We start from the raw sequence: 21573 nt of genomic DNA on the forward strand, positions 1-21573 counted from the left end.
ACTTCTAATGTCAAAGACCTATGATACCACAACTTCCCTCAGGACGAAGTGCACCTCCTCTCTTCTTTTTGAAGTTCATGGTCAATGGGCTGCACATTTTCTTATATTTCAAAGAAATGATAGCTTAAGATGTGTGGTGGATGTACCGCCATTTTATATGTACGTTTTTGATTTCCGAAAATGGAATCTGATTTGGGATTTAAATAAGAGATCAACTCCTTTATGCTCCTAAATACCAACAAGTAACTGTGGAACTGTGCAGATGAATCACACAGCAAAGTAAATTAGTGATTTCTAATGAGGAAAGATAAGAAATAACGTAGTCGAAGAAGTCACAGAATCAAGAAAAATAAAATACATTTCTTAAACTAAAAAAAAAAAATCACCCGGCTGGGCACAGGGGCTCACGTCTGTAATCCCAGCACTTTGGGAGGCCGACGCCGGCGGATCACAAAGTCAGGAGATCGAGACCATCCTGGCTAACACAGTGAAACCCCGTCTCTACTAAAAATACAAAAAATTAGCCGGGCCTGGTGGCAGGCACCTAGCGCCTATAGTCCCAGCTACTTGGATGGCTGAGGCAGGAGAATGGCATGAACCCGGAAGGAGAAGCTTGCAGTGAGCAGAGATCCTGCCACTGCACTCCAGCCGGGGCAACAGAGCAAGACTCCGTCTCAAAAAAAAAAAAAAATCACCCTGCACAACAAGGAAATAGAGTGGTCTAATAGACTTTGTAACCTCCCTAGAGATGTGGTAAAAGCCTCATTGTCTGAGTCACAGAAAATTATGCTGGGCCAGGCTTTCACAAACACACTGTAAAGTCATATATTGGCCAGAGGGTGTGTGTTGGTGATGTGGGGGAAAGAGGGAGGGAAGAAAGAGAAGTTTAGTGTTAGCATGTTGAGAATGTCTTCCTAGCTCTCCTGTTCCTAACTTTGATTTCTACTTTCCTAAAAAGAAAAGTGTGTAACATCTAACTAAGCTATTTTCAACCTACTATTTTTTTTAAAGGGAGAGAAACTCTGCTCTAAATTAACTAAAACAGAGCAAAAAATACCCCACAGAGGAAATTAACTGACAAGAATGAATTAGCTACATTTATTTTTTTTTAATCTCTGCCAAGAAAGTGTGATAAATCCAATCATCAACAGTTTCCTTGTAAGTTACCAGAAGGAATTTTGCAGGAAGAAAATAAAATGGGAATATAAAATCAAAATGTTCTGATCACTACTAATAAAAACATATATTTTAGGACTTATTCAATGTAATATATTATGATAATTCTTATTTATTTGGTATTATTGAAGGATGATGTTAACTAAATCCCCTATCCCTATCAGTATCAACATTTTTGAAAATTAAAGCATTTTTGATGGGAATTTTTCTATAATAGATTATATACTGAATGGAATACTGGATGTTTCAGGGCCATTGCTATTAAGCTTTGATGCAATAAAATTATGTCTTGAGGAGAAACTGAAGTAAATATACAACAGTCTGTCCCTCTCGATGGCCCTCTATTTTAAAGTATTTTGATGTCTATTTTAAAGTAAGTTTTCTGTCTCTTCCTTTCACATTTCAAGTGTCTTATTAGTTAGGTGAGTCTGATTTTCATAATTGCTTCTCCTTTCTAATTTATTGCTTCTTGTGCTTATGAGATAGAAAATTAGATAATCAAGCATGATAGAATTATATGTAAAGACAGAGTCACTAGATGTTGAGCAAGAGCCTAAAAGGAGTTTAGTGCAGAGGACGGATGGCATCTGTTTAAGCTGCTTTAGCTGTTGCTTTTGCTTATATCTAGGTGCTTTGATGTGTCCTAGACAGATGAGGTTATTGTACAATTTATCTATTGGTAAATCCAGGTATTTTTTTACACTAAAAAGAATAGAGGTCTTCTGTCTCTTTACTTTGCAACTCAGAGTCACCACTTTGTACCATACCTGAAACATCAGCACTCACAGCCTCATTATGGACATTCTTTGTAAGTTTAATTTCCTCCATGGCCATGACTTTGTTAAACGTCACTGAAATAAAAAGTACAGCATGCAAATCTATGAGCACAAAGCTTATGAAATTGGCAGGGGGAGTGTCCCACTGTTATCAATTCTGTCCGGTATCCTCCATTTCTGTGAAAGAAAGTACATTACCTTTCATCATGTTCATCACATAATATGCAAAAAAATGGAAGAGATGGAGGAAACAAAGTGATACCTGTAATAAAACACTGACATTATTATTGCTTTTCACACTCTCTAAAAACCGCACATTCACTAAATTACAGTCTCCATCAAATTCCTGACCCTTATCCTGATGGAGAAATTTACCTACCTGAAAAGGAAAGGTAGGGTTATTTCAGGGACGCTTTCCTTTTTAGTATTAACAGAGGCAATGTTTATACTGAATGAAACTACTTAATCCCTAAACTATGCATAAGCAAAATATATCTTGCCAAATTTACAACCCTCTCACGTTGCATCTATTCTATTTCAAAATGATCTCCAATACCCGAAGATTTGTATTGTGTTATTACAGTATAATTTCTCATCATATTCTTAGGATAAGAGAACAGGTTGATAAAACAAGATAATGATAATGTTTTCTATTGTTCCTGTGTTATTTTCCCAATAACTCAGAAGTTTTCACAGATACTCATTCTTACAGAGGTTGTTTATTAGAAAAATATATCCTGGATTCACAACCAAAGGCAAAAATAATTTCTGAAACATTTACATTTATATAAAGTCAATTTTTGCCCTCCTGTATTGTCAGTTATGAAACATTTCCATTTTTAAGTTTTGTTTCCTTAGAAAAATTAAATTCCATATGCTTTTCTAGCATATGCCCATAGGTTTCTTTGAGACCCACCTTCCTACTTGATATGAGTAATCACCTAAATTGTCTTAATACCTTCATGTCATTTTTTTTAGTCTTTCTTATACTTTTTCTAGGACTAACCCCATTTTTGAAGCATTCATTTATCTGCATTTCCATAAACTAAACTTCTGACTTTTGGAATTTGTGTAGCTTTTACAGCTATTTCTTACAATATTTTGCCATGAAGATTGATTATCTTTTCCCTGCATATTTATAGCCATGTTCTGACTGCCCTCCCCTCTAAGCCTGGAAACTCCCATATTCTGGAATGCTGGTTGTTTGTATTAAGCAAGCCATGTGTCCTCCTACTTGCACATCACAGTATAAAGTATTTCCTTAAACTCAAAATATCCTTTTATTGACCTCTTCCATCCCAAAGTCTTCATCTGTTAAAGACTCACATTATCCATGAAGAATCTCAAGTAGAAAAGATCAAACTCAATACTTTCTATTAACATTACAAAAAGTAACTCACTTTTAAAAGTCCTAAATGTATTACTTCCATCCCTCTCTTAATATTACTGAACTTATTGCTGTGACAACACAGTCTCCACATAAATGTAATGTCTCCATTTGGACTTCACCAGATCTATCCCAGAGGTTCAAACTACTGGAGAGGGTCAAGCCACTTCCAGAAAACTATCTCTATGTCCCATGTGTCTCCGTCCATTTGGGCTGCTATAACAAAATGCCATAAATTGGGTAGCTTATAAACAACAGAAATTTATGTATTTCTCATTGTTCTGGAGGCTGGAAATTCCAAGGCTCCAGATTTGGTGTCTGGTGAGGGTCCAATTTCTGGTTCTTAGATGGTGCCTTCTTGCTGTGTCTTCATGTGGCAGAAGGTACGAGGGAACTCTCTTGGGTCTCCTTCATAAAAACATTAATCCCATCTATAAGGGCTCTGCCCTCATGACCTAATCACCCCCCAAAGGCTGTATATCCTAATACTATCACCTTAAGGGTTAGCATCTTAACATATGAATTTCAGGGGGTGATGCTAACGTTCAGATCATGGTTTTACTTTTCATTTTGCTTGCCTCTGAAACATAAGCAATAACATTAGTGGTTCCTTATTCAATTTTGATTCCTTTTATGTATCTCTTAGCTGCTTCCTTGGCTTAATTGCTCCATGTTGCTCACCTTAAATCCCATCACCCTAGAGAACTGGGTATTTTGAAGCTTCACTACCTTTTTCTTTACCACTGTCATATTGCTGTGAATGGCACATTATTGCTTCTGAGTGAAATTTCCTGGGCCTGGCTTACAAATGCCCTCTGTTGGATTGGTCTGAAATCAGTTACACATTTTCTTTTATAGAATCTTTTGCCACTGTATACTGCAAAGTCTTGCCTGTGACTTTGTCCTTTACAATCGACCCATCTAATAATGGAATATTAGTAAAGAGATAGGAAAACATATCAATATAGTTCACTATGTAAAAGAATGTATTCCTAATCATTTTATGCCTACCTATGCTGACTTTTACAGTGCTCTTATTGCTATATTTTTCCATTTAATCCAAGTCATCAACTACTCACTGAGTGCCCACAAAGCCCACAATATCAAACTACACAAACAGAGGATAGAAAAAGAAGTCATAGGCTGTCCTCAGTGATTTTACAACCTCAACAAAAGCAGGACAGAGGATGCTCCAGTATTGGAATATAAAAAAAACAGAAACTTTGGTTTTCCTGATCTTCTAAATAAAACATAATAGCCTATAAGCATTCTTTGACTGAGTATACACCAATTTGACTATTTGTAAGTGAGTCTCTGAGATTGATTATGTGTATGACACTGGGTATACAACAAGTAGCAATTTGCAATTTTGTTGAAGAATGATTCTCATAACTTAATATCAACATCTGAATCTCAATATACTTTTGTTATTCTCTACTCATACTGCATATTTTTTTTAGGGAAAATTATATGCTGGAGTGAAAAGAACAATTTGGGAAGGAAGAAAATCTCTAGACATGTCCTCAGAAAATCTCAACAGTCTACAATATACCATACTTTTTATTTTTCTTTTCTCACACACCCTTTCTTTTGCCAATTTCTTTTAAATAGTCTCCCCCAAATGAAGCAGTGCTATGATAACAAACTTTGATCATTTTACGTGGTGTATCCCAAGGCTGGTGATATATATGGTTTGGCTCTGTGTGCCCCCGACAAATTTCACCTTGAATTGTAATAATCCCCACGTGTCATGCCATGGACCCAGTGGGAGGTAAGTGAATCATGGGGGCAGGTTTTTCCCCTGCTGTTCTCGTGATAATGAATAAGTCTCATGACATCTGATGGTTTTATACAGGGGAGTGACTCTGCACACCCTCTCTTGCCTGCCGCCATGTAAAACATCCCTTTGCTCTTCCTTCGTCCTCCACCATGATTGTGAGGCCTCCCCAGCCAAATGGAACTGTGAGTCCATTATAGCGCTTTTTCTTTATAAATTACCCAGTCTTGGGTATGTCTTTATTAGCAGCATGAGAATGGACTAATCAGCTGGGCACTCAAAGATGAATCAGACACTGCCCCTGCCATGGAGGAACTCAGTCTTGTGTTAAGTGTTGTCTGTTTGGGGTGAAGAGAAGCTAATATTAATCAATCTTATCCCATTCCATTTAATTTCAGGTATCGCGAATCTATGTGGAATTTCAAACATCTTTCATGCCTGTGTTTTGCAGGGAAAAGTGCACTTTTTTTCAGATCCGGAAAAGGTGTTCTCATTCTACTTAAAATCCAGGATCTTCCTTTGAGTACTTTGTTTTTTCTGCCTGGGACAATGTTTATGGTTTTTTTTTTTCTTTCCCAAAGCTTATTTTTAAAACAAAATTTTCATGATATGATATATGTTAGACTTTAATTCTTTCTCTAACTCTTGGTCTGAGTTCTTTTCACCTCATTTCATTTCTCTACTGTTTTTCATCATGAACCTCTTCCCATAAGTCTTCACATTAGATTTCACATTTGTATCATGCCCTATTTAGTGACTACAGGATTAGACACATGTTGCTGAAATCTACTGGGCACTGGATATGACATGGTTAAAAGTTAAAATTCCCAGCACAGTATACCTTCTTTTTTTTTCTTTTGAGATGGAGTCTTGCTCTGTCGCCACTCAGGCTGGAGTGCATTGGCGCGATCTTGGCTCACTGCAACTTCTGCCTCCTGGGTCCAAACAACTCTTCCACCTCAGCCTCTCTAGCAGCTGGGATTACAGGCATGCACCACCACGCCCGGCTAATCTTTGTATTTTTAGGAGAGACGGGGTTTTGCCATGTTGGCCAGGCTGGTCTCGAACTCCTGACCACAGGTGATCCTCCCGCCTCGGCCTCCCAAAGTGCTGGGATTACAGGTGTGAGCCACTGCGCCTGGCCAGTATACCTTCTTGAATAAAGAGTAAACTTATCACAAAATGATGAGTTTTGTTCTTACTTCAATATACAGTAGGTTCATATTTATATACAGTTTAAAAGGTCTTGATTTTGACAGAAAATAATTCTTCTGGGCAGTTCTAGCACACAATTTGTCTGATGTATTGTGAAAACAAGAGCTCTACATCTGGGACTGAGAGAAGGGAGTTTAAGCAGATTCATGTACAAGAAAGCCTTTACTGGTCTTTATTTGGTTATCACTGCCAAGGTTACTATAAAAAGAGTTCACAGTTTATCCATGGCTGTGTATCACAGATGTTAATTTGTTTTGTTTCACAACTCAGAATTCACTTTCCCTTGGAAATAACGTCGTACATGGTGGTTGGGCGTTCCACACAGGTCTCAGAATGGAGGCGAACGCCCTGACTACAGGCATGTGCTGCCGCAGAACACATGTCCTGGGGCAGGTAGAATAATGGCTCTCCAAAGACGTCCGCTTTCCAATTCCCAGAACTGGGAACAAGGGATCAGATGTGCTGAAGTTAAGGATGTTGCAGTCGGAAGATGAGCCTGGATTATCTGGATGGGCCCAGTGTATTCACAGGGGTCTTTATAAGAGCGAGGCAGAAATGTCAGAATCACAGGAGAGGATGTGATGGTAGAAGCAGAGGTCACAGACAGAGAGGGAGGAACAGAGGGAGGGAGGGAGGCAGGAAGGGAGGCAGGAAGAGAGGAAGACTGGACCATGTTATGCAGCTGGTTTTGAAGAGGGAGGAAGGGGCCACAAGCCAAGGAAGGCAGGTGGCCTCTAGAAGCTGAAAAACACAAGGAAAGGGATTCTCCCCTAGAGCCTCCAGAAGGAGCCAGGCCTGCTGACTCATTTGAGACTTCTGATCTCTAGAACTACAATTTGTGTTGTTTTAAGCCACTATGTTTATGGTACTTTGTTACAGTGCCAATAGAAAATGAATACACATTCTAGGAAAATTATCAAGGTTTCTCTGGTCAAATAATTTTGGGATACATTATTCACTTTATCTCCTCAGTGCCTACAATTTGAGAAGTCCCATGATATGGGACTTGGCTGTGTCCCCATGAAAATCTCATCTTGAATTGTAATCCCCATAATCCTCATGTATCTAGCGAGAGATCTGGTAGGAGGTGATTTGATCATGGGGGTGGTTTCCCCCATGCTGTTCTCAGAATAGTGCATTTATTTATTTTTTATAGCCCTCACGGAGCACCTCTGCTAGAGCAATGTGGAAGGGAAATGTGGGGTTGGATTCCCCCCACACAGAATCCCCACTGGGACACTGCCTAGTGGAGCTGTGAGAAGAGGGCCACTGTCCTCCAGATCCCAGAATGGTAGATCCACAGACAGCTTGCACCATATGCCCGGAAAAGCTGTAGACGCTCAATGCCAGCCTGTGAAAGCAGCTAGGAAGGAGGCTGTACCCTGCAAAGCTACAGGGACAGAGCTGTCCAAGGCCATAGAAGCCCATCTCTTATATCAGCATGACCTAGATGTGAGAACAGACGAATACATCCTGCAATAAAACATCTTATTTAACTCTGTTTAATTCAGAATCTCCCAAAGTATTTAACCATAAACATTTTCAAGAAATACTTTTTAAATATTCCTTAGAATTACTGTTCCATGGAACTACTTTACGAAATAATGTTTAAGGAGTTATGCTATGGATAATGGCAGTGGGAAGAGAGGCAGACATTCTTGCATATATTTATCTAGGCTGAAATCCCAATCACTGAAGTCACTGAATCACAGCTGAGTGTACAATATGGTTTTTGTTTTTGTTTTTTTTGAGACAGTGTCTTACTCCCATTGTCTAGGTTAGAGTGTAATGGCATTATCTTGGCTCACTGCAACCTCTCCCTCCCAGGTTCAAGCAATTCTCATCCCTCAGCCTCCTGAGTAGCTGGGACTACAGATGCATGCCACACACCTGGCTAATTTTTATATTTTTAGTAGACATGGGGTTTCACCACGTTGGTAAGGCTGGTCTCAAACTCCTTAAGTGATGCACATCCTTAAGTGATCCACCCGCTTCCGCCTCCTGAAGTACTGGGATTACAGGCGTGAGCTACCGCACCCAGCCCATTATGGTTTAATATTGAGATAGGTATTCGAATGAGGGTGGAGGAAATGAGATATAAAGCAATGAAGGAAAATAGCACTGACTCCAAGGAGGTGGTCACTTAGTAGGGGATATGACATATTTACCAAAAATTATAAGCCAGGTGGAAAATGTTAACCCCTCTCTCTCTCTGTGTGTCGTGTGTGTGTGTGTGTGTGCGCGCGTGTGTGTGTGTGTGTGTGAGAGAGAGAGAGAGAGGCTAGACAGATATAAATGAGCTGCTGTAGGAGTCTGGAGGGAAAAAATAAAACACTCACTTCCAGGAACGGGAGGTATCAGAGAATAAACTGGGTTGGTGTTGAATTTATCCTTTAAGGACAGCTAAGCTACTGACCAGAAGAGATGGAGAAGAGAATATGGGCATTCGGAATTGGTAGCAACAGGGTGAGCAATCTCATCTATCACGGGCCCTCCCCAATTCAAGCACTAAGTAGTTCCTAGATGGGCCAAGCATGTCAAGCCTTGGTAAACTATGTCCCAATTGTTAAGTTCTATGTTATTAGACCAATAAAAAGAATTATTAGAAATTGGGGTTCCAGTTCTACAATAGTAAAACATCAAAATTTACCACAAAGAAATGAAAATAAAATGATACAGATTTTTGAAAATACATATACATATCCAAGTCCTTAACATAAAATTTAAGTTCTGTTTTAAATGCTCCTTTTGGGGGATGTTTTTCTGCATGGAATGAACTTTCTGAGGCTTCTTAAAATATGTGCCCCGTGAAGTTTAGACTAAGGATGCTTTTTCCTTTTCCTGGTAAATCTTCCAGTCATAGGATAGCCTTCTTCATCGCTCCTTGGACCTCTGAACTGCAGTTCAGAATTAGTCATTTATTTCAAGAAGCTTAATACTTCATCCGTGTGGATTTATGTAAACAATAGATTATGCTTTAACAGTAAACGGTAGTGGAGGACATTTTCCATGCTGACTTTAGCTTTCTGTTTGGTGTCAATTTTTGGTCTCTGTGGGAGCAGAAACTGTCTTGCTGTTTGTTCTTTGTGAGCCTAGAGTCCGGAGCAGTGCCTTATCTGTGGGAGGCATTCAGTGTGCGTCTGTTGAAATGATGAAAGGATCATGGGAATGAAATATTGGCTTCACTTGGGCCAATTTAGAAGAAAAAAAATTTATTTATTTTAATAAGGAAAAAGAAGATTAAAATGGACATTGTAGGGGTAATAAATTCAACAGCTTTTTTTTGTTGTTTGTTTGGTTGGTTGGTTTGGGGTATTTTTTGGCTTTATCCCCTAGAAGTACTAAGATGATGGTCTGCTGGAAGAGAAGCCTGTACTGTCTGTAGGCTTGATCCAAAGCTGCTGGTAAATCAAGCATTCATTTTTCTAAAGTTACATAAATGAAAGAAAGGACAGGATTTAGAGGATCCAAGGGCCTCTCTTAAGAAACATGCTCACATAAATGTGACCTGTGGAGATTGTGTGCCCCCCTCGAGTGTCTGGCAAACACCTTCTCATCTTTCAAGACAGCTCGAATGACACCTCTGGGAGGCCCGCAGGCTCCCTGTGGCAGTTGTTTATGCTGCCCTTTGTGTTCCCCAGCACTCTGTGCAAAACTCTCTCAAATATCACTAATCACACTTCACCCGGTTATCTGTTTACATATCTGAATTCAATTTGATAAAGTTCAATTCCCATTGCAATGCCCTAAGTATTTGCTAGGGCAATGCTAGATTCAAAGGTTCAATGGCAAATTCAAAGGCTCTGGTTGTTGTTTTTTTTTTTCTTGGATGGGGTCTTGCTCTGTTGCCCAGGCTGGAGTGCAGTGGCATGATCATGGCTCACTGCAGGCTCAACCCTCTAAGCTCAAGCCATCCTCCCACTTCAGTCTCCCTGTGAGTAGCTGGAACCATAGGGGTGCGCCATCATACCTGGCTAATTTTCTAAAAATTTGTGCTTAGAGGTGAGGTCTCACTATATTGCTCAGGCTAGTCTTGAACTCCTGGGCTCATACAATCTTCCTGCCACGGCCTCCCAAAGTGCTGGGATTACAAGCATGGGCCACCGTGCCTGGCCCCCTGGCTTTTAGAAGCTACTTCCTATCATGGAGGACAGACAAGATACAACTACTTACAGTTCTCTGTTAAGAGCAGGAGAACCTGAGGCAGCAGAGAGGTGACAGGAAGGAGGAAGTGACCATGAACTCCTGAACAGTATGCTTACTTCATATCCTCACCCCTCAGCACTATGTCTGGCATGTAAAAAGTTCCATGCATGTTAATGGAGGGAGGGAAGAGGAAAGGAATCAACAAAATGCCCCTACCCCATCCCCATCTCTCTGCTATTGCTTGTCAAACTAGTTACTCTAAAGTTGGTGTTTTCAAGCTCCTGGAAGAGATATCTTAGAGCACAGAGTTGATGATTCAGTCCTCCCTAGCATATAGTACAGTATACAATAATCACATTTGATGGAGACAAGTCATCATTTGTCCTGTGTTTAACTGTGGTCCCATGGCACCTATTCATCAACACTACACTCCCAGGAAGTCTACAGGAAAGAGACTTGCAGACAGGTTGCATTTGCTGAACCACTAGCACTACAGCAACCTAATTCTTAAGTTCTGTGTTATTAGACCAAGAGCTCTTCTACCATCACAAAAGGATTTAACTAGAATTTTGGTTCCCTCAGAACCTCATTTGCCATCCAGTTTCCCATTTCTCTGCCAGCTTCATCTGTGCAATTCATCTTGGGTTACGTCTGGCAGATGGAGAGAGGAATCTCATTTCAAGCCTCTGCTGTCTGTATCCCAGAGCCCTCCCGGAGCAGCCTCTATTTCACCAAGGACAGAAGAAAGGAGGGATGGGTGTGATCAGCCTCCCCAAGAGATGACAGTGTAAAGTATTCCTCAAATTTTCATCTTCAACGGCTAGTATCATTTAACTCCCTTGGGAGAGACTGCTTTGTTGCCTAGGCTAGCAATATAATCTCCAGCTATCCCAATGCCAAAATATCAATTACAAGTTCATCTGGATGATGGGATAAACTGGAGTTCAGACCACTAGAACAATGACATAAGTCAGGGGTGGGGAGACAGGGTGCCCAAGGGGATTGAGCCCCACGGTGGAAGTGAAATAAGGTGAAGTCAAATTCTTCATATCCTTGCAGATTAAGTAACTAAATTCTAAACTGCTATCTGTCTCATGAAGAGAAGTCCACCAGCAACTAAAGCGAAGCAGGTGTTCTGAAGGGGTTTTCTTTTTGGAGGTCCTAATTAGAAAGATAATATTCCCATAGCACCCCAGCTCTCCCAGCAAAATGACAGGAGAAGATTGAAAAAATAAATGATTGGTAATAACAATTAAGCATTTTACCAGTCAAAAAACATCACAGACCGTACAATTTCATTTATATAAAATATCTAGAAAAGGTAAATTCATAGAGACAGAAAGATTGGTGGTTGCCAGTGGCTGAGGGGAGGGGGAAATGGGGAGTAACTGCTTAATGGGTACAGTGTTTTATTTTGGGGTGATGAAAATGTTTTGGAAAGAGACAGAGGTGATGGTTGCAAAACTGTCTGAATATACTAAATGCCACTGAAGGCCGGGTGCACTGGCTCACGCCTGTAATCCCAGCACTTTGGGAGGCCGAGGCGGGCGGACCACGAGGTCAGGAGATCGAGACTATCCTGGCTAACACAGTGAAACCCCGTCTCTACTAAAAATACAAAAAAATTAGCTGGGCGTGGTGGCGGGCGCCTGTGGTCCCAGCTACTTGGGAGGCTGAGGCAGGAGAATGGCGTGAACCCAGAAGGTGGAGCTTCCAGTGAGCCGCGATCGCGCCACTGCACTCCAACCTGGGCAACTGAGCAAGACTCCGTCTCAAAAAATAAAAAATAAATAAATAAATAAACTAAATTCCACTGAATTGTTCACTTTAAAATGTTTAATTTCATGCTATGTGAATTTCACCTGAATATTTTTAAAAGTGTTATAATTAAAGAACTAATTATTTCTCATTGCTCAACAATCTACCACTATTGGGGAAAAAGGAGGATCTTGCTTCCATTCCATAGTGATAAGAGGGATTAAATAAGTCTTTAAATTCTAGTATCAGTCATCTTTGGGGCTTTCCTGTGAAAAGCCGAGTACTTACCCGAATGTTGGTAGCGGAGAAGTAATTCAAACCAATGACCCCAGATTTGCCTGGCCCATGTAGTCTAACTTCACAATCAACAGCTGCAGGAGTAGCAAGAGCAGCAACTATTTATCTGCAGCTACGAAGTGCCAGCTAGATAACCAAAAGGCAATTGAGGAGACCTGTGTTAACTAGACTCTAGAACCCTAGCCAGACCTGTGTGATGGAGGTATGTCCCAGGGAGTGGCATCTGGTGGCGGTGACATCAGACAAAGACTAAGGGTCGTTTTAATTCACTAGAATATGATGACCTTGCTATTTCCACACACTTCCAGGACAAAGAAAATAAATGTTGGCCAGGCGTGGTGGCTCACGCCTAAAAACCTAGCGCTTTGGGAGGCTGAGGTGGGTGGATCACCTGAGGCCAGGAATTTGAGACCAATCTGGCCAACATGGGGAAACCCCACCTCTACTAAAAGTACAAAAATTAACTGGGCATGGTGGCACATGCCTGTAGTCCCAGCTACTCGGGAGGCTGAGGCACAAGAATCACTTGAACCTGGGAGGCGGGGGTTGCAGTGAGCTGAGATCGCGCCACTGCACTCCAGCCTGGGCGACAGAGCGAGACTCTGTCTTGGGGGAATAAAAAAGAAAGAAATGTTAACAGAGAGCAGGAGGATCTTTAGATGAGAGGCAGCTTTTTTTCCCCTTCTTTATACTAAGATGAAGATCCAAAGCAATCTGCTGTTAAATGCAAAGAGAAGCACAAAAGCTTAGAGGGAATAAAAACACATTTAGAACAGAGGTTAAAAAAAGGACCTTGAAAGGAAACTACAAGGCTATGTAAACAAAAACATGGCTGAATGAAAACTGAGGAAAAGCAGATGTGGGCTGCCCAGGCTCACATGACACCTTCCCCTTTCACTCCCGCATGGCACAGTCAGAGCCATGGACAAACAGGCCCCCAAAGCCCTCCCCAACCAACCTCCGAACCACTCACCTTGCCTCATGCTCTAGTTCGTGATAAACCTGGAATCTTCCCGGTTTGAGGTCAGGTATGGTTCTCCTACTGTGGCTTTGTCTCACCTCCCAGACTTAACACAACACTTAGCTTTGAGCACCTGCTTTCCTTGACCAGGATTTAGACGTTTCTCTAGCATTCTTCCTCCGTCGCTTCTTCCTCCTTCAGCCTAACCCAGGATGTCCCTCTATACCATATGCCTGTGCAGGCATAGGAAAGTGCTCAGCTCTGTTTTGGTGTAGCCTTCCTTTTCTCGGGTGCAGTCCTCAAGACCATGCCTAAAATAAGGCTCTAGAGTTGACTGCAGTGATGCGGCTGCAGGCCAAGGAACACAAATGGCTAGACGGCTGCATGTTTAGAGGGAATCTTTAAACATAATGAAAAGCCAAAATATATTCAAGGCTTTCAAAATCCCCTAATTCTTTTTATTTTATTTTATTTTTTGAGACGGAGTTTCACTCTTGTAGCCCAGGCTGGAGTGCAACGGTGCAATCTTGGCTCACTGCAAGCTCCGCTTCCCAGGTTCAAGCGATTCTCCTGCCTCAGCCTCCCACGTAGCTGGGATTACGGGCATGCGCCACCACGCCCAGCTAATTTTTGTATTTTTAGTAGAGACGGGGTTTCTCCATGTTGATCAGGCTGGTCTCGAACTCTCAACCTCAGGTGATCCGCCCTCCTTGGCCTCCCAAAGTACTGAGATTACAGGCATGAGCCACCGCACCCAGCCAAAATCCCCTAATTCTATTGCAAGAAACCAATGGACTCAGGGAGCCATACACACACACACACACACACACACACACACACACACACACACACACACACACACACACACTTTTTTTTCTATGTTGTATGAGAAAAAATCATTTAATTCCATCACAAAATGTTCTACATATGTTTTTAAAATTACAGTATTACTTCCCTGGAAAACTTCCTAAAAGAAGAAAAAAGCATCTATTCCCTAAGTCTGTCATGCTAGAAGGAGGAATGGCTTCTGATAGGAAAGCTGAGGTAGAACATCAGTTGTGAGCTCTCTTGGAGTTAAGCAATTTGGACAGGAAGTGCAACGTCATATGTGTGCAACTCCTGGGTCAGGGCAGTGTCTTGTCAGCTCCAGCCTGATATCATGGCCCTAGTAGCACATAAGCAGCATGGTGAAATCACACTGACGATCCTGCCACCTCAGCCTCCCGAGTGGCTGGGACTGCAGATAGCTAGGACATGCCTGGCCTAGACCTGGCTGTTTTTTTTTTTTTGTTTCTTTGTTGTTGTTGTGTGTTTTGGAGTTGTTGTTCTGCTTCTTTTGTTTGTTCATTTTTGAGACAAACTGGGTCACTCTGTCACCCAGGCTGGGGTGCAGTGGTAAAATCTCAGCTCACTGCAGCTTCAACCTCCCTGGTTCCAGTGATCCTCCCACCTCAGCCTTTTGGGTAGCTGGGATCACAGGCGCACAGCTAATTTTCTGTGATTTTTATAGAGACAGGATTTTGCCACGTTGCCCAGGCTGGTTTCAAATTCTTCGGCTCAAGTGATTCGCCTGCCTCAGCCTCCCAAAGTGCTGGGATTACAGGTGTGAGCCATCGTGTCAAGCCCACCTGGCTGTTTTGATTACTGACTCTGATCTTGGGCAAGTTATTTGAGTTTTCTGAGCCTGTTTCTCTACTTGTAAGATGGGAATAGTAATATCTATTACTTATTATTTAAGGTAGCTGTAATGGTTTGAATTGTATCCCCCAAAAAGTAAGCTGAAGTCCTGACCCCGCAGTGCCACTGAATTTGACCTTATTTGGAAGTAGGGCTGTTGCAGATGTAATTAGTTTAAGATGAGGTCACATTGAAGTAGGGTGGGTTCTTAGTCCAATATATCTGGTGTCCTTATAAGAAGAGGGAAGACAGCCATGTGCAGACACAGACACACAGCGAGAATGCCAGGTGATGACAGGCGGAGACTGGAGGGATGCAGCTGCAGCCCAGGAACGCCGAGGATTGCCAACAACCAACCACCAGAAGCCAGGAAGAGCCAAGGAAGGTTTCCCTTTGATGTGTCTCACAGGGAGCATGGCCCTAACTTGATTTTGGACTTCTAGCCTACAGACCTGTGAAACAATACATTTCTGTTGTTTTAAGCTCTGTTTGCCTAATTTCTTATGGCAGTCCTAGCAAATTAATATGGTGCTAGAGGCCTAATGTATGTATTTTGTGTGTGTGCTGGGTGGAGGGAGTAAGTGTACTTTAACTGCAGAGGAAACAGAACAAATCAAGTAGACAGGAAGAAAACAAGGCAACCTATCTTACGCATCTAAACCAAGAAGTGTCATCATTTCCTGTGGATCTGACCCTCCCACTCACTCTGCTCCAGCACTGGCTCCTGGCTGTGGCTGGAACACCCAAGCTGCATTCCCTCCTTAGGGCCTTTGCACCCACTGCTTCCTCTACCTGGAACAGGCCCAGGGCCAACTCCTGACTTCCTGCCTTTCCTCAATGAGGCCCCTTCTGCAATTTGCACTCCCACCCCACTAAGCAACCTCTCTTGCTCTACTTTACTTTTTCTTTTCTCCGTGTTCTCAGTGGATTCTAATATCCTAGTAATGTTTATTATATGCATTATTTATCATCTCCATCCATGCTAGAACATTAAGCTCCATGCACTGATGTGAACAAACATCAAAAATATAGTTCACTGTAGGTGCTTAAGAAAAAATTTTCTAAAAATCCATCATTCATTTTCAAATGACCACTTTAATTATTACAGAAGCCGTATGTGTTCATTGTAAAAAAAAATAGACAAAAATTAAAAGCTTCAAACTCCCACCACCTAATAAAACCTCTCAAATTACAAGAAATCAGACTGACTTTTATCTTCTTTAAGTGACTCCCTAAGGGGTGCTGTCAATCTAGGAGAAATCTCATGGTAGAGGTAACATTCATCTTACAAAGCCTGGTATGTGAATTTAATGAAATAAAGTAACCAAATATGCAATACAATGCTTATCATAGCAACTAAGACAACTAATGAGTAGTTTTTATTAATAGGTAGTTATCGTAATAGGTCACTGTTGATAGGTAGTTGTTATTTTATTTCCTTTGATCTCATATTTAACTTCCATCCCTTCCCACAACTTACAAAAAGTAAGTGGCAGATATCTGCAGCCAAAAGAATGATATGATGCTATTTATTTATTTATTTATTCTGAGATGGAGTCTTGCACTGTCACCCAGGCTGGAGTGCAGTGGCGAGATCTCGGCTCACTGCAACCTCTCCCTCTTGGGTTCAAGCGATTCTCCTACCTCAGCCTCCCGAGTAGCTGGCATTATAGGCGCCCGCCACCACACCCAGCTGTTTTTGTATTTTTAGTAGAGATGGGGTTTCACCGTGTTGGCCAGGCTGGTCTTGAACTCCTGACCTCGTGATTCACCCACCTTGGCCTCCCAAAGTGCTGGGATTACAGACGTGAGCCAACGTGCCCGGCTGACGTGATGTTATTTTTACAGGGGAGGCAGATGAGGAATGCCTCCCACTCCCAGCACTCAGAAGACAAAGTTCCCCAAACTCACAGGACCAAGCTCTATGGCTCAAAAGCACCATAAGACTCAAGGCCACTATTTCCATTGAATTTTCTAATAGCAAGAAAACAGTGAACAATGATAACCTTTTTTTTTTTTTTTTTTTTGAGACAGAGTCTCGCTCTGTTGCCCAGGCTGGAGTGCAGTGGCGCAATCTTGGCTCACTGCAACTTCTGCCTCCTAAGTTCAAGCGATTCTCCTGCCTCAGCCTCCTGAGTAGCTGGGACTACAGGTACCCACCACTACACCTGATTGACTTTTGTATTTTTAGTAGAGATGGGTTTCAGCATGTCAGCCAGGCTGGTCTCGAACTCCTGACCTCAAGTGATCCGCCCACCTCCGCCTCCTAAAGTGCTGGGATTACAGGTGTGAGCCACCGCACCTGGGTGATAACCACATTTTTGTATTACATGTCCTCTCCTATTTACAAAACCTTTTCCCATGAAACTTTCTTTTATAGATGAAATAACTGGGGTTCAGAGAATTTAAGTCACTTGTCCAAGTTGACTCAGCTGGTAAGTAGAAGAGTTGGGAATGCAATCTAGGATTAGAAGATCACTGATGACAAGGATCACTTGTCCTGATATTCAGTGAAATACATACTATTCCTAGAATCCCACTTACAACAAATGAAACATTCCTTAGCATTTTTTCCATAAGCTACTTCCCTCTCCATACTCTACGTAAAAGACTTACCTATCTTAATAGCCACAGGTCCTTTTCTTGTTGGATAATTCTCCACCAAAATTTTCTCCTTGCAAAAGGGAAACTTCACCTTCAGCCGTAAATGTCAGGAAATGGGTTACATTGCCGAGAAAGCCTGGGAATCACTGCTCTTGAAAGCTGTTGAGAAAAAAACAAAACATCAAGAACTTTATGTCTTCAATCCTCTCTTGGGGAGCCTTTAAAATGAATCTCTTTTCCAATACTTGGCAGAAGTTAGAACAAAAGAGGTTTCTTCCCCCTCCACGAGGCTTCCAATTAGGTTTACTAATATTCGATTTGCACTGTTTAGCCAAAATTTACTATAGAGCTTTAAAAGCATTTATTATTAACTTTCCCCCTTTTGAGAGGACTAAAAGAATCACATCCCTGAATACTGAGACTTCCATATGCTTACACATAGGATTCCACATATATTCTTCATGTAGTTTAACTAAAATTCAAGAAGCTAGAAGACACAAATCCAATTTAGCAGACGTGAAGGCAGTAATCATTAGGTTATTTCCTAGTGAAGGCACCTTTTTACTCTAATACAAATCACAGAGTTAACTAGGTTACTGAGCTTCCTGTGGGTAGAGAGTGCACAATCCCTTCTAACGCTGCCCGAATGAAAACCAGGATGTAACTAATGTAGATTTTAGCTGGAATGGAGGTAGAAAATGTCCAAGAAACAACCTCAGATTAACACGGGCCCTTTGCAAAGCTCTGTGAAATAAGACAACATTCTGGGGCAACAATACAGGACGAAGTCACTGCAAATCCCAGGATGGACAAGGGTGTCAAGCCCTGATGGGGGTTGGCTTGTATGGGCTTAGAGAAGAATTCTCAGTTCTGGCTCTGAGGGACTAGCTTCTAGCAGGCCAATTTCTCATTGAATACAACTACAACAGTTGGACAAAAGTTATTTTTAAAATCTGTTTAAAGGCTTTGGAGGACTACCAAGACAGCCAGGACATGAGAGGCCACGATCTTAAGGCAGAAGGGAAATAAAATTGAGGCAAGTCAGACATTTTGTACCACTTTTCCTTTTGAGACACCTACTGGTTTTTTAGGAGGCATGGGGCGAAACTACTGTGAAACCTAGCAGAAAGTGGCTATTTAGAGGAACATAAAGTGAATGGACCTTTTGTCCAACTTACAGGCTGAGGAGATCCCAGAGAGAAGGGAAATGCAAAGAAATGAGCTCAACATTCTGCCTCGGTTTAACTTTGTAAGAAACTGTGAAACATTTTTCAGAAGTGGTTGTATCATTTTGCACTCCCATCAGTAATACATGAGAGTTCTAGTTTACACAGTCTCATCAACATTTGGCATTGGCACCTTAGAGAACTAGAAATGCAAGAACAAACCAAACCCAAAATTAGTAGATGGAGAGAAATAATAAAGATCGGAGCATAAACAAATAACATTGAAACAATAAACCACCAAAGATTAATGAAATAAAAAGTTGGCTTTTTTTAAAGGATAAAAAAATTTGACAAACCTTTACCTAAGCTAAGAAACAAAGAGAGAAGACTCAAATAAAATCAGAGACAGAAAAGAAGGCATTACAACTGGTACCATGGAAATAAAAAGGCTCATTAGAGACTATTATGAACAATTGTACAACAATAAATTGGAAAACCTAGATGAAATGGTTACCCTCCTACATCCATGCAACCTACCAAGACTGAACAAATAGAGAATCTGAACAGACAAATAAAAAGTAACAAGATTGAAGTAGCAATAAAAAGTCTCTCATTAGGGAAAGCCCAGAACCTGATGGCTTCACTGCTGAATTCTACCAAGCATTTAAAGAAAAACTAATACCAATTCTACTCAAACTGTTCCAACAAATTGGAAAGAAGGGAATACTTCCACACTTATTTTACAAGGGCATCATTACCCTCATACCAAAACCAAAGACATAAAAAAGATGCAAAAATCCTCAACAAAATACCATCAAACCACAGTCAACATCACATTGAAATCATTTACCATGATCAGGTGGGATTCACCCCAGGAATGCAAAAATGGTTCAACACACACAAATCAACACATCACATTAACAGAATAAAAGACAAAAACCATATGATGATTTTAATAGATGCCTCCTAAAAAGCATTCAATGAAATTCAACATTGCTTTATGATAAAAATCCTCAAGAAACTGGATATAAAAGGAACATACCTCAAGACAATAAAGGCCGTGTATGACAAACCCAAACCAAAAGATAGCATCACAATGAACAGGGGAAATTGAAAGCCTTTCCTCTAAGCTCTAGAACAAGACAGGGATGCCCAGTTTCACCACTTTTACTCAACATAGTACTGGATGTCCTAGATAGAGCAATTAGACAAGAAAAGGAAATAAAGGGCATCCAAATTGCAAAGAAAGAAGTCAAATTGTACTTGTTTGCAGATGACATTATCTTACATTTAGAAAAACCTAAAGGCTCTAAAAAAAACTGTTAGAACTCATAAATTCAGTGAGGTTGCAGAATACAAAATTAACATACAAAAATCAGTAGTATTTCTATATGCCAACAGTTAACAATCTGGAAAAGAAATCTAGAAAGTAATCTCATTTACAAAACCTACAAAAAGAATACCTAGGAATAAATTTAACCAAAGAATTAAAAGCTCTCTACAATGAAAACTGTAAAACACTGATGAAAGAAATTGCACCAGGCTCAGTGGCTCATGCCTGTAATACCATCACTTTGGGAGGCCGAGGTGGGTGGATCACAAGGTCAGGAGATCGAGACCATCCTGGCTAACACAGTGAAACCCCATCTCTACTAAAAATACAAAAACAAAAAAATTAGCTGGGCGTGGTAGTGGGTGCCTGTAGTCCCAGCTACTCGGGAGGCTGAGGCAGGAGAATGGAGTGAACCTGGGAGGTGGAGCTTGCAGTCAGCAGAGATTCCGCCACTGCACTCCAGTCTGGGTGACAGAGTGAGTCTCCATCTCAAAAAAAAAAAAAAAAAAAAAAAGAAATTGGAAGGATATTCCATGCTCATAGTTTGAAAGAATTAATATTGTTAAATGCCCATACTACTTAACGTGATCTATAGATTCAATGAAATCCCTATCAAAATGCCAATGACATTCTTCAGAGAAATAGAAAATGCAATGCTAAAATTTGCATGGAACCACAAAAGACCCTGAATGGCTAAAGAAAACTAAGCAAAAGGAACAAAGCTGGAGTCATCACACTACCTTATTTCAAAATATACTACAAAGCTATAATATGTAAAACAGCATGGTACTGGTTTAAAAATAGACACATAGACCAATGGAACAGAATAGACAACCCAGAAATGAATTCACACTTTTATAACCAAATAATTTTCCACAAAGGCACCAAGAACACACATTGGGGAGAAAACAATCTCTTCAATAAATGATGCTGGGAAAACTGGATATCCATATACAGACTAAAACCAGACCTCTATATCTCACCATATACAAACATTAAATAAAAATGAATTAAAGATTAAATGTAAGACCTGAATCTATGAAACTACTACAAGAAAACATTGGGGAAATGCTTTAGGACATTGGCCTGGACAAAGTTATTGAGTAAGACCTCAAAGGCACAGGCAACCAAAGCAAAAATTAACAATTGGGATTACATCGAGCTAAAAAGCTTCTGCATAGCGAGGAAAACAACAAACAAAGAGACAACCAACAGAATGTGAGAAAACATTTGCAAACTATCCATCTGACGAGGGATTAATAACCAGAATATATAAAGAACTCTAACAACTTAACAGCTA

At 40.8% G+C, this 21573-nt stretch overlaps 1 protein-coding gene across 7 annotated transcripts in view; it reads right to left on the reverse strand.

Moving 5' to 3' along the window:
• CRACD (capping protein inhibiting regulator of actin dynamics) overlaps positions 1–21573 on the reverse strand; it is a 284595-nt gene that overhangs the window by 130889 nt on the left and 132133 nt on the right. For 6 of the 7 annotated variants that reach the window (XM_054484706.2, XM_063664543.1, XM_054484712.2 and 3 more), the window contains one exon: positions 17787–17933. The gene's annotated coding sequence lies outside the window, so the exon portion shown is untranslated. Of the gene's footprint in view, positions 1–1943; positions 2028–17786; positions 17934–21573 lie in introns of all 7 variants that reach the window. The other variant, XM_063664540.1, reaches the window with a different exon arrangement.

The sequence above is a fragment of the Pongo pygmaeus genome, chromosome 3 (assembly GCF_028885625.2).
Source record: "Pongo pygmaeus isolate AG05252 chromosome 3, NHGRI_mPonPyg2-v2.0_pri, whole genome shotgun sequence".
Classification (NCBI taxonomy): Eukaryota; Metazoa; Chordata; class Mammalia; order Primates; family Hominidae; genus Pongo; species Pongo pygmaeus.